This window comes from Orcinus orca, chromosome 11 (genome assembly GCF_937001465.1).
Source record: "Orcinus orca chromosome 11, mOrcOrc1.1, whole genome shotgun sequence".
Taxonomy (NCBI): Eukaryota; Metazoa; Chordata; class Mammalia; order Artiodactyla; family Delphinidae; genus Orcinus; species Orcinus orca.
In genome coordinates, this window is record NC_064569.1 from 1994999 (window position 1) to 2007523 (window position 12525).

Sequence of the window (12525 nt, forward strand, 5' to 3'; positions counted from 1 at the left end):
TCAGAGAAGATTTTAAGGCCGGTCCTTAAGCCTCTGTGGGGAGGCAGTGGAGTGCGGGCATGACAGCAAGGATTCTTGAGGTCGTGGAGCGGACTGACGACTCGTGTTCACAGAGGCGAGGGCCTGCTCTCCCCCAGCCCTCCCCCGGGTTGAGTCGCCCTGGAATTGGTCCCTGCTGCGCACTGGAGATAAAGTGAGCTTTGTGTTTCTATAGCCCTGTTTATTCCTGGACCATAAAAGGATCTCTAGAGGCCCACACAGGAGCTGGCCCTCGTTCTCCTTTTAGGGGTCACAAAGGAGGCAGGGAAGGAGGTTTCCTCACAGCTTCTGATGCCCAGAGGTGAACTGGAAGCTCAGACCTGGGGTAGGCGCATAACCAGGCAAGGGCCTGCGGGGAGCGCCTCCCCTCCGCCCGCCCGCAGAAGGGCGCCTTCCCTTCGAGGAGGGCCCGGCCCACCTTGCCGGGGCCGCCCTGAGGCCGGGGTGCGGGGCTGCTGTTCCCTCCTGAGTCAGGAAGGGACGCCTCCCTCTGCTTCTCCGTCTCCTATAGCGCCTCACACCCCGACAGACCACAGAATCCCTGAAGCTCGTCGTCGCGTGTGCAGCGTTTCAGGGCTCTTACGGGGAGTGTGGGGCAAAGGGAGACACACGGCCCTGTTGCCCTGCATTGGTGACGTTCACCTCGGCGGCACACACTCAAACCGGAGCAAAATCCACCATCTCCCAGACCGCGGGCGACCTTTAAAACCCGCGGGCACGTCTTCGATCTGAATTACACGTTTAGCGTGGCTTCTCCAGCCGGGGAGAAATGAATCCCACTGAAAATTCTTCTCATGTATTTGCGGTAGCAAGTGGCTAGTTCCTGAAATATGTATTCCTTTACTTGATTGTTATATAAATAAAATAGAAATCCCAGTTGCAGCACCTACTGTGAAAAGGTGGCCATGCGCTGTGGCTGGAGGGACCCCCCCGTGCCCGGTGGGGTCAGACCCACACCGCAGGCGTCACTGGGCCTTTCTAGGTCAGCACCACAGTGGTCTGTTTCGAAAACAAATTCTCCATCCTTTACTGGAATGAACCACTTTAAAAGTGACAGGCGCAGTTTGTTCAGACCAAAGGCCGAGCCCCCTTTCAAAGGGCTCGGAGATGAAGAGCTGGTTTCCTCTGTGTGGGAAGCAGGTGAGAGCTGCTTTGTCCAAAGACCTTTCTCTGGAGGGTCTGGGAGATGGATTGCAGGGTTATCCAAGCACCCAGGACTAGATCTCACATGTAAACTCACTTCCTTCTTCCCACCTCACCCCAAATTCTGAGACCATCCTGGACGCCCTCCTCCATGTCGCTGGCTTCCGGCAGCAGCTTGAAGCCAATTGAATTCCAAGGGGAAGGAAGCCTGAGATGGGTCCCTGAGCAGCGCTATCCCGGGCACTGGATTTCAACCCTGGAGAAGTGACTGAAGTTGGTTCTGCCTGGTGCAGGGACAGAACACGGGGCCTTGGTCAGGCGGACTTGCCCTCACGTTCCGCACCAGGGACCTCGTCTGAGATGCCGTTCTTCCATCTGTAAACGAAAGCAGTGCGCAGCTCTCAGGTCCTCGCAGGGATTAGATGGGAGCCATGTAGGGCAATGGCTCCTCGGGCTGAGAGGCACAGGCTCCACCCTGCCTGACGGGGTCCCGCTGGGGTGAGGCCCGCGGCGGCCGGAGCGCCCTCGCCTGCCGCCCACAGGACGCCGCTGCCCCCTCTTCTCCCTCACTGCTTTATGGATGATGGGGGCCAGTGCGCCTCACCCCTTCCCCCCAAGGGAGGCGCCCTGAGCTCCTCAAGACACACACGTCAGTCCGAGTAACCCAGGGCCTCGCCTGCCGCCGGAGGAGGAGGTGCTGTTAGGCCCTACAGTCCTGGACGGTCCCTGCAAAGACACGCGCTCTCATCTCCCCATTCAGAGGGTGAGAACCCTCGTCAGCACCCTCAGGGACCTCCCGTGCCCCGACCCTGCGACTCCCACCCACCCCTTCCCCAGGCGGCTGGCGGAGACTCCAGCTTGGGTGCCATTTGCTTGCATCCCAGGTGTCCCTTCTTCCTCAGACACTGGGCACGGCCTGCGGGTCCTGGCCCAGGACAGGCAGGACTGCGGTCTCTTCTCCTGAAGGGGAAGTGCACGTCGGAGGACACACGTCCTGCAGAGGAAGTTCCAGCCACTGACTGGCCCCAGCCAGAGGACACATCAGCAGACACCGTGAAGACCGGTGTCCCTGGTGTGTGGCCCCAGGGACGGGAGCTGTCACGTCAGGTCCAGGCCTCTGAATGCCAGGCCGCACGTGTCCGGCAGGGTGTCACCCAGACGCAGGCGGGGGAGGAGCGTAGGACTGACCCCACCCCCCTCCCCGGGTACAGCGTTGGGCACGACCTCTCCACAGCCCAGCTGCTCACTCCCACCAACAAAAGAGCCACCTGCCTTTCCACCTGCTGCTCCGTTCAGACCCGATCCTCCTTCTCTCTTTTCAAAGAAATCAGGTGCTTCCAGGCTTTGGAGCTTGGAGCCCTCTTTGCGGTCACACGTGTCGCCTGCAGCCGGCAGGCGGGAGCAGCTCTGCATCGTGGAAAGTCGCCTGGCTACAGATGGGTGCATCTCCCCGGCATGTCGCTGATGCTTGGTTTTCAGGTTTCAAACCCTCAGCACCACCTCTCGTACAATCAGCAGGGGGAGAGGGGCGGCTACAAATACTCGGTACATTTAACTCAACCTTGAGCATCGCAATAGATCTCCACCACACTGGGTTATGAGTAATGCCTCCTAACAGAGCCTTGAGAGAAGCACACAAATGAAACCCGTGTGTGTAGATTGTGGTCTTAAAACACCGCAGGGCGGCTGAAAGCAGAGCACGGCCGGCCGTTCCCCTGGCAGCGGCTCTGGGCAGGGGCACAGCCAGCCTCCTGGGCGAGGTAACTGGGGGCACAGCGGGGAGGAAGTAGAGAATGTTCTAGACGCAAGAGAGAGGTGGGGGACCGGCAGGTGTGAGCCAGAGTCTAAAAGGCTGGGAGCACCGACCTCCTGGGTACAAGTCAAGGTGGGGCTTCCCTGAGGTCGGCAGGTGCTGGACGGACACTGGAGCGGGTGGCGGGACCTCCCGGCTCAGGGTGCTGGGCCGCGGGGCCCCGGGCCTGGAGGACGAGGTCCCAGCCAGCTGTGCCCACAGGCGAGTCTGGAAGACGTAACCCGACACCTGGCTGGGAGGTGATGCCTGGCGCGGCGGCGTTTCTCAGCACAAAACACCTACCGGCTCCACGGACCAGGGTGGCACCCAGGCGGCCACGCTCTGCGTCTTCTCTGATGACGAGCCCTCGGGGTCAAGGAGATCTGGGCTCTCCTCCCAGCCCCCGTGTCCTCCCTCGACTGTAAGCTCCGGGGAAAAGCCATTCCCCATGTCTGTCGCGGGAACAGGGAAGTCCTCGCTGGGGCAGAGCCCACCAGTGTCCGCGGTGGCGTCTCCTGCCGGATGGCAGCCTGGGTGTGCCCTTCGCGCCGGCAGCTGGGGTGGGGCCTCCCAGCCCGTCTTGGTTGCCTTTCTGGCTCTGCCGTAAATCCGTGCAGAAATCTCTTTTCTATGTTGTGCCCACTGCGCTTTCCAGGGTTGTAAGCTCCTTAAGTTTCATTCCCTGCTGTGTACGTGTCAGTCGGCCCTGTGTGCCCAGAGGCTAAGAAACTGGCGCCGTGGGAAACCCATGCCTGACACGCTGAGGACAGGCCGCGCTGCCGGCGAGAGGCCCAGCCCAGGGCGGGGAGGGGGGACTCGGGGAGAAGATGGGCAGCGGAGGCTCCTCTGAAGGACCAGGGCCTGGTCCAAGGCAATGGAAGCTGAGATTTAAACACAGAGAGAGGATGCGGATTGAAGAAATATTTAGGAAGCAAAGTCCGTAAGACCTGGTTATTGCTCACGTGTGGATGAGTCGTGACGGAGCCGCCAGGGCTGCTTCCTGGCTCGGGCGAAGGGGACAATGAGGCTCGGTGAGCAAGTGCTGGGAGTTAGTGATAATAATAACATACTAACAAGAGCAGGCGGCGCCTACTCAGCCCCGCGCCCAGCACCGCTCTCCCGACTCGGGGCGCATCTCGTGCGTCCCTCCCCGAAACCTGCCAGGCTCGGCACTGACGCCTGAAGCTCAGAGTTGGCTTCTTCCCGCGGCTGCCCCTCCCTCCGTCCACTCAGAGGCAGTGTTCCGTCCCCACCTGCCGAGCTGCCCACGGGGCTGGCACGCAGGGGCAGTGTGGCCGCAATCGCAGGCTGGCCCGGGCTGGGGGAAGGAGAGCCCGCGTTGGTACCTGTACTTCCCAAACCCGGCCCCCTCCCCGGCGCGCTGATGCCGGCAGAACAGGGTCAGTCTCAGGAGTGAGGTCCTGGGTGCCCTGGGCCCAGACTGACGCCTCCGGGGTCAGATCCTGATGCTCCGTGGACGTCCGCCTCTTGTGTCCCTGGGGGTCGGTGTGTGGCTTTCAGCAGAGTCTCTCCTGAGGGCTCCCCCTCCTCGAGCAGAGAGGCTGTGTCTCTGCGTGTTTCCCAGATGGGCCCCCTGGCGAGCCTGGCCCCGCCCACCCAGCTGTCACCCCCCCCCCACCCCGGGTCCTCCCGAGGGAGGCAGCAGCACTTCGCACTGGGCCCCGCAGATGTGCACCTGGCGGAACAGATTGAAACGGGGTGGCGAGCGGCCAGGGACCGCCCCCCACTTCTCCGGCTGCCAGCGGGACCTGCCCAACGTGAGCACCCAGAGCCAGAGGGGCGGAGGACGGAGCAGGGCCCAGGAGACCGGCTACACGGCCTCTCCCCGCTCTGCACGTCCGCGTCCCCAGCGAGAAGACGCGGGGTGGTGGACTTGCTAACAGAAGGTAGCGCCTCACCCTGCGGAGCTCTTTGCTGTTCCAGGCCCAGAAAGCCCGAGACCCAGGCGCCGCTGCGGCCGTTTTGTGCACGAGAGTTGGCCCGGTGGGGACCGCCCCTGACTTGGGGTGCGGGCCCTTTTCTCACAGGCCCTGGGGTACCTCCCTTCTCTCCCTCACACCCCACCCCCGGGGGCAGAGTGAACCTCTCCACTCAGCATGACATCAGCTGAAGCCCAGAGCCTCTGGGACGGCTTTTGCGTTGGACAGAGGTCCTTTCCGACCTGAGGCCAAGGATCCTGGGCCTCCGGCCTCATCCTCGTGCCACCCAGGTGCCCGTCAGCAGGGTGACCGCATAAGCAGTCACCCAAACCAGGCTGCTCTGAGCATGAGCTGTTAGTAACCGCGCCGGCCAGAGGCCTGGAGGCGGGCATCCTGGGCCCGTGGGAGGGGTGGTCCCCACCTGCGTCCCCGCCCGAGTCCCCGGGTACCCAAGCCACGCAGGAGGCGGCCTGGGTTCGGCCCGAAGGAAGTCGGGCTGTGGGTGAGCGGCACCTCGGGGCCTGGCTCCGGGGCACGCCTGCCATGTGGAACGTAAGCCAGGCCCTAGCCACAGCCTCCTTGTCATCGAAGGGTTTGAACTTTCAGCCCTGACAGCCAGCTTCCTTTGTCCTTTGAGGTCCTTCCTTTCTGGTTAAGATGTAAGTTCAGGGAAGGCCACCACCAAAGCCGGCCAGGCTGTTGCAGGGTGTGAAATGGCCACCGCTTCCTCTGCCTCCGCGTGCAGGACAGGGGTCTTCGAAGGACACTGAGTGGCTTTGCCGTCTGTGTTGCCTCCGCGGGGTCACTGGGCAAGTGGCGTGCCTTTCCTGGGCCTCCCTCAGGGAGCCAGTGTCCCAGTGGCCACGTCACTGCTGTGGGCCAGGCTGGCCACGTGGCCCCCGCCCGCTTCCCCCACACCTCTTGGAGCTGAGCTGCAGCCCACGCTGTGACCTTGGCCAGAGGCGCGGATGGCAGAGGAGCGTGAAGACGCAGATCCTCCTTGATTGTACTGCTGCAGACACAGGCCTGGGGCTCGTCGGTCTCCGTGGACCAGGGCCCGGGCCTCAGCTCCTCTGCCGCCCCTCCCCCAGCCTCGCACCACGCTCCCCTCCCCCGAGGGCTCAGGCATTAGTCAACCTTCAGAAGTCTGGGTTTATTTATAAAGCCGCTGTTGCCGCTTCCAGCAAAGCGCTTTACAGGCATTAATTAAGGAAGGTTCCCAGCAAGCCCAGGAAGGAAGGGAGGGAAGGGGCCCGGGGTTCTCAGAGGACCAGTTTCCCTGCTGGTGCCTCTCCCTGTGTTTCCCTGTAACTTCTCAGTCTCCTCAGGACACGCACACGGGTGCACGCGCACGCATGCACACACGTGTGCGTGCACCGGCCCCCTTCACCTGCCCCCTGGCATCCTTCCTAACTGCCTACCTGCCCTGATCGCCCTGCCATGCCTCCCTGACCCGTGCTGCCCCAGGGGGTGCCCCGCAGTCACCCCACACCCCTTCCAAAATCCACCCCCGGGTGTCCCCACCCTTCAACTCAAGCCACCTCCCGCCCAGTGGGGCAGTCATCCTTGACTCCCTCCCATTAGCGGGGAGGGTCCAGGACCCAGAGGGAGGGATTCAGACCCTGGTGGCCCGCCCGCACCAGGTTCCCTGGGCCGCAGAGCAAAGCACCACAGGCTTAAACAACAGAGATGCATTGTCCTGCGGTCTGGAGGCCAGACGTCAGACCGCGATGCCGGCAGGGCTGGTTCCTTCTGGGGGCCGCGAGGAAGAGCCTGGTCCGCGCCCCTGCTCACCCCCCGCAGTTTCTGGCCATCAGCAGGGTTCCTCGGTGCTCAGGAGCATCGCCCCGGCTCTGATTCACCCTCACGTGGGATACCTGCCTCTGCCTCCAATGTCCCCTTCGTAAGGACGCCTGTCGTGTGGGATTAGGGCCCTCCCTGCTCCAGCAAGACCCGAGCTCCAAATGAGGTCACATTCCCAATTCCTGGGGGTTAGGGCTTCAGCAGACACATCTGGGGGGACACAGTTCAACCCAAACCACTATGTTCCCGAAACACCACAAGTCAGGGGGCCCTCCCAGACCAAGAGTTGCCACTGGTGGCCTGACTCACACAGAAGGGGTCCTCCTCGGACACCAAGGTGAGCACTGCTGACCGGGGGCCGGGAGTTCTTAGCTGAGACCTTTATTTTCACAATTTCTCTCTCAGTCCCTGTCTTGGGCTAATTAGTCGTACGCCTTAGTGTGTATAACCCTCCATTATCGGTTTGAACAAGAGCGCTTCTCATTCTGGTCATCTCTCCCTGTGCCTGTCCTGACCCCAAGTCCAGTCCCTTCCTCCCCAACAACCCGCAGCCCTTCCCTTGAGCCGACGTGGGCCCTGCTGTTTGCACGTGTGCTTCCAAAGCACGTGTTGTTCTGTGCGCGTGAATGTGTTCCGCTTGTGTGGAGCTGTCACACGTACACATCCACCGTGCAGACTTCAGCGGACGGCTCAGTGAGCCTTACACACACCTGTACGTGCATGTCTGGGCGCGTGTGGTGACCCACGCCAGGCTGAGCTGTAGAACATGTCCTGCCCGGCCTCCACCAAAATCAGCGCCCGGAGAGCCCAGGCTCCTGACTCCTGTCATGGTAGACTCCTTTCCCGAATTTCACAGGCATAGGTAAGGCAGCCTGCGGTCTCCGTGGCTTTCCCACCCGCCTCCTGCACGCAGCTCTGCCCTCACTTCTTGTCCGAGGCATCGGTCTCAAGAGCTTCTGACCTGCCAGACCTGTGGGTGAGCCTTCGAGGGCATGTGGCCAGGGCTGCCGTGAACATTTCTGTGCACGGCTCCTGGCGCACGTCTGGGCTTGTCCCCGTGGACGGAGGGGTCGCAGGGAAGCAGGCCCCGCGATGGGCTGCAGGTCATGCCCTGTGACCCTCCCCGCCAGCAGCACAGCCAGTTCTAACAGGTCCCCTCTGGCGGAGTGCACGGTGTCTGGTGGTCTAGTCTGTGTTTCCCAGATGACCCCAGGTGTGGAGCATGGATGCTGCACGTGTGGTCCTGGCCGCTCACGTGTGGTCTTGGGGACGCGCCCGAGCACTTTCTAGCCCATTTTTCAGTGTGGATTTGTCTTCATCCGCTATGTGTCCCCGTGGAGTCTCTCTTACTGGAAAGAGAACCACGCCTTCTCAGTGGGCCGTTGCCTTTCAATCTTCTAATGGTGCGTTTTGACACAATTATAAATGCTCTTAATCTTCATGAAGGCTAAGTTATTAATTTTTCTCTTACAATTAGTGCTTTTTGTGTTTTAAGAAATCCGCCAAGCCCCGGGCATATATTTTTAATTTACATCAGGGCTCTCGTGTTATAAACCTCCCTTCTTCCCACTAGGGCTGTCTTCACTCCTCCTCCTGTGCCGTCCACACGTCGAATCTGCCGTTTCTAGTCACTCTTGACTCTCCACCATGTGACTGTTTGTCCCCGTTCCCTGCACTCCCCGCGCGGTCACCCCTGTGTCGCACTGGATGACACTGCTGGAGACGGAAGGTGCTCGGTACAGGGAACACCTTTGTCCTCACACTGGATGACTGTGCAGAACCCGGTCCCCGGCTGACCACCCTCTTCCCTCTGCTGAGTGACTTTCCCACGTCTGTGCAGGACAGCCGAGGAGGGGCTCCAGGCGCTGGGCCCGCAACATGAGACCTGGATCCGCAGGCCTGGGAGGCGGCCTAGGGACCTGCTTTTCCTGCAGGCTCCCCGGGGGATTCTGATCTGCCACCAGGGAGGAGGATTGATTGAGCACTTACTGTATGCGGGTACTGATCTAGGCTCTGGGAATAGCGAGAAAAGCAAACAGTATTCCTCCCGCGAGAAGATAGATAATTAGCGAGAGAGACAAGTGAACGACATACGTCCAGCAGAGACGCTGAGGAGGATGTCTCCAGCAGGTGCTGTGAGGGCTGCCCTGGGCCGGGGTCGCAGGAAGGCCTCACTGGGAGGGAAACGACGGAGCAAACTGCCGACGGGCCTCGGGGAACGAGCCGCGTGGGCGCCAGGGAAGCGCGGGCGGGCGGAGGCCACGCCGCTCCCCACCCGCTGATGCTCTGCAGCTTCCTTGCGGACTGGCTGCGCCTGGAGCATGGCTTGCTGCGCCCAGACCGTCCTGAAACCCTGAAGGGGACATTCACTGGCCGGAGACGGCCCGCTGCGCACCGTGCTGGTTGATCACACAACTGCCGTCCCCCCACCCCCGGTTCCAGCAGGCCTCAGGTTTGGGGGACACTTTCTGCCACCACATTCTTGGGGGAGGTGGGCCCGGCCACAGCCAGGAGGGGAATTGTGATTGGTTCGAGCTGGTCATGGCTGCATGTCCTTCAGGTGTGGGCATAGAGTGCGGTCCGGCCACTGCAGAATGAAGGAGTCTGCTAGGTGATGTCTACAGTGAGGGGTCCCCATGGATGAGAGAAGCACAGGTAAAATCAGTCCCCCTTCTCCTCAAAGATCTGAGTGCAATGCCTGGAACAGTGGCAGCCATCCTGTGACCATGAGGGGAGCTAGCTTGAGGACAGCCCCAAATACTGAGGATTCCAGGGAAAAAAATGGAGGAAATGGGATCTTTGGTGACACCCTTCAGCTGCTGTGTTAATCAACCCTGGAACCACCTAGACTTCCTATGTGAGATACTGAATTGTCATTATGTAAGTCAGCTGCGTAGAGGTTTTCCTGTTACTTTCAGCCCAAAGCGCTAACTGTGACCCACTCCTTTCCCACACCCTTGGCATACTTAGGATGCTCCTCCGACAGCTCCCTGAAGATGCAGGCCAGGAAGAGTCTACATTCTACTCCTAGGACCTGGGGCCCACAGTGTTGGGGACTCTCAGGCTGCTGTCAGACTCGTCCTCCTTCACGGGGCCCAGAGCCGGGGCAAAGCCCGGGGCACCTGCTCCAGCCCTGGGGACCCACACTCCCCTCAGGTCGGAAGGTTCTCTTGTGTCTGCCTCCTCGGCAGCCCGTGGGCTCCCCCAGGGGCAGAAACCACCGTCATCCTGGTGGCCCTGAGCCCCAGCCCGCTCAGAGCCGGTGCATGGCAGGGGCTCGAGAAACGGTAGAACAGGAAGAGAAAATGAGCAGAGAAATGGGGAGGGGGGAACAGGGGGGGAAAGTGAGGAGGGGCCCGGGGACGGCTCGCAGGCAAAGCTACAGGAATGTGGCTTCCCCGGGGCACCGGCAGAGGCCCCACGAGGGGAGAGGTCAAGGCTGTGAGCCAGAAGGACAGAGACCGAGGGACCCAGAGGCCAGTGGCCACGGCCAAGTGAGCCTGCCAGCACCTGGTCCCAGAGGCCCCGGCGCCCTCTGCCCCTGCCCCCGTGCTCTCCCCTCCGCCGCTGGGAAATGAGGGCAGCGCTTAGGCTTAGGCGATGAGCCTCCAGCTGTGCTTCCCTGAACTGCCACGAGGCTCCCCCAGTGCCAGGAGCTGCCTGTGTTCGCTCACCTCCACCACTCACGCCGCAGCTCGGCACAGCTGCTGATGCGGGCGGAGGAGTGCACAGACGTCCCCCGGGGATGCTGCTGCCACACGTGCTTCTCAGTGGCCCGCCCCTCCTTCGCGGGCGACTGGGGGGAGGACATTGACAGGACGGGGAGGGCCGGGGGGGCCACAGGGCCGAGTGGTGAGTGGGCGCTGCCCAGCGCGGTCAGTGAGTGGGGACGCACCGCACACCGTCCCAGGCTCCCAGCCCCGCAGGGCAGCCACCATTGCCTCGTCCTGTCTGGGAACTGAGAGTGAAAAAAACCGAGGGGCTTGACTCTCGTTTCCCACTTGAACTTCTGTGACTCTGTTCCCAAGGCAGAGCTAGGGGCCCCTTCCCCAGTCCTCTGAGGCGCTCAAGGGCATCGTGGACTGGAACTCCAGCCCACCCCGCCCCGAGGCAAGACCCGGGACATCCCACTGGAGGACGCCGGCCAGTGAATGAGCATCCTCCCTGCCCTTCCTGGCGTACCTGTGTTTCCTCCTCTGAAGAAGAGGGGCACACCAACTCCCCTGAAGGTGTCCTGGGAGTAGAGATTTGCCCATCAATGCTTGCACAGGAAGAGAACTTACTTGTGACTAATAATAGGGAACGTTTCCGAGTGCCAAGTTGTGAGCTGAGAACTTAGGCAGAATCTCATCCATACTCAGGGCACGAGGTAGGCATGCTGCCCGCAACACCCAGCCCCTGCTCTTCCTTGATAACAATGCCCAGCCCCAGCGAGACACCAGGACTCGTTAGAGGGGGTGGGGCCATCCCCCTCCCATCTCTCCAGCCTACCTTGCAGCTCCTGGTAACTGTGCATCTCACTTCTGGCCAGTGGGTCAGAGCTTAATCTGCCAGCAGAGGGGGCCAGTGAGATTCCTGGGAGACTGTTTGCCTTCCTGCTAAAAAAAAAAAAAGAACAGAAGCATCTGGCAAGGCCCTTCTTCTTTCCCCTGCCTTGAACTCAGGCATGATGTCTGGAAGGGCAGCAGCCATCTTGTGGCAATGAGGTGACAGGCATGAGGATGAACGCAGCGTGCAAATGAGGGAAAGGTGGAGAGAGGGAACACCCAGACCTTGGCTCTGTGCTGACAAGTCCTCATTTGTCAGGTGGGCTTCCTGTTACTTGCACTGAATACACCCCTGCCGGACACAGACAGGACATGTCATATCTGTTCCACAGACAATAAAAACGGGGCGCCCTGGACAACAGAATGAGGAAGAAATAGAGCTAGAGTTCAGACCCAGAGCCTGGACACCAGAGCCTGAGCTCTTATTGCCTATAAAGTTTGCTAAACAAACGACTCATATAAATAAGATTGCAAGGAAAACATTTATCTTATTTAAAAGGGTAATTACAGGCTAATTACAAATGAGTCCTGCCTTCCTATTAAATCCAGTGCAGTGGCCCCAGCTCTCAGGGCCACTGTGTCCTTCCCTGGCCATGGTCACTTGGATGGCCCCTCACGGGCAGATCTGGGACTCACCAGGCTGAGCAAATGCAAACCCTGTTCTGATCCAGGCCATCTGCCGTGGGATGGGGCCTTAGGCAGCCGGCAAGGACGCCACACCCCAGCCCAGCCTGAGCCTGCGGGGGAGCCTCTGCCCTGAGCCCCGCCTCCAGTTACAGGCCTTTTCGGAGCCCCTCCCCGAGCTGCCACTCCAAGCCCCCTTGGTCAACGCTTGACCTTAGCCTGAAGGGCAGAGCCTTTGGGGTCCCTCTGTGTCCCCACAGTGAAGCTGCTGTCCTGTCCTGTCCCCGCGGGTGCTGCTTGGCCTCTGGCCTGGACCACGTCACGTTGCCAATGCCCCATGTCCCACCCACAGCCTGTCAGATGGGGCACGCGGCCTGGCTCAGAGCAAGCCCTCACCTGTGGGTCAGGGCAGGGACTCGCTGGCTGGTAGCTTGAACTTTCCCTTGCGCGCTGTTCCTGGGGCTGAGAGAGCGTGGAAATTCACCAAGTGCTTTACCACAAGTCCCCCAGCTCCCCAGGCCCCTCGGGCCTCCTCCCCTCCGCCTCCCAAGCACACTCATTTCCTCCAACTGTCCTCTTCCAGGTACTGATAGACCCCGCAGGTCCCCAAGGGGCCTGGCCAGCCTGTAATGAGCCC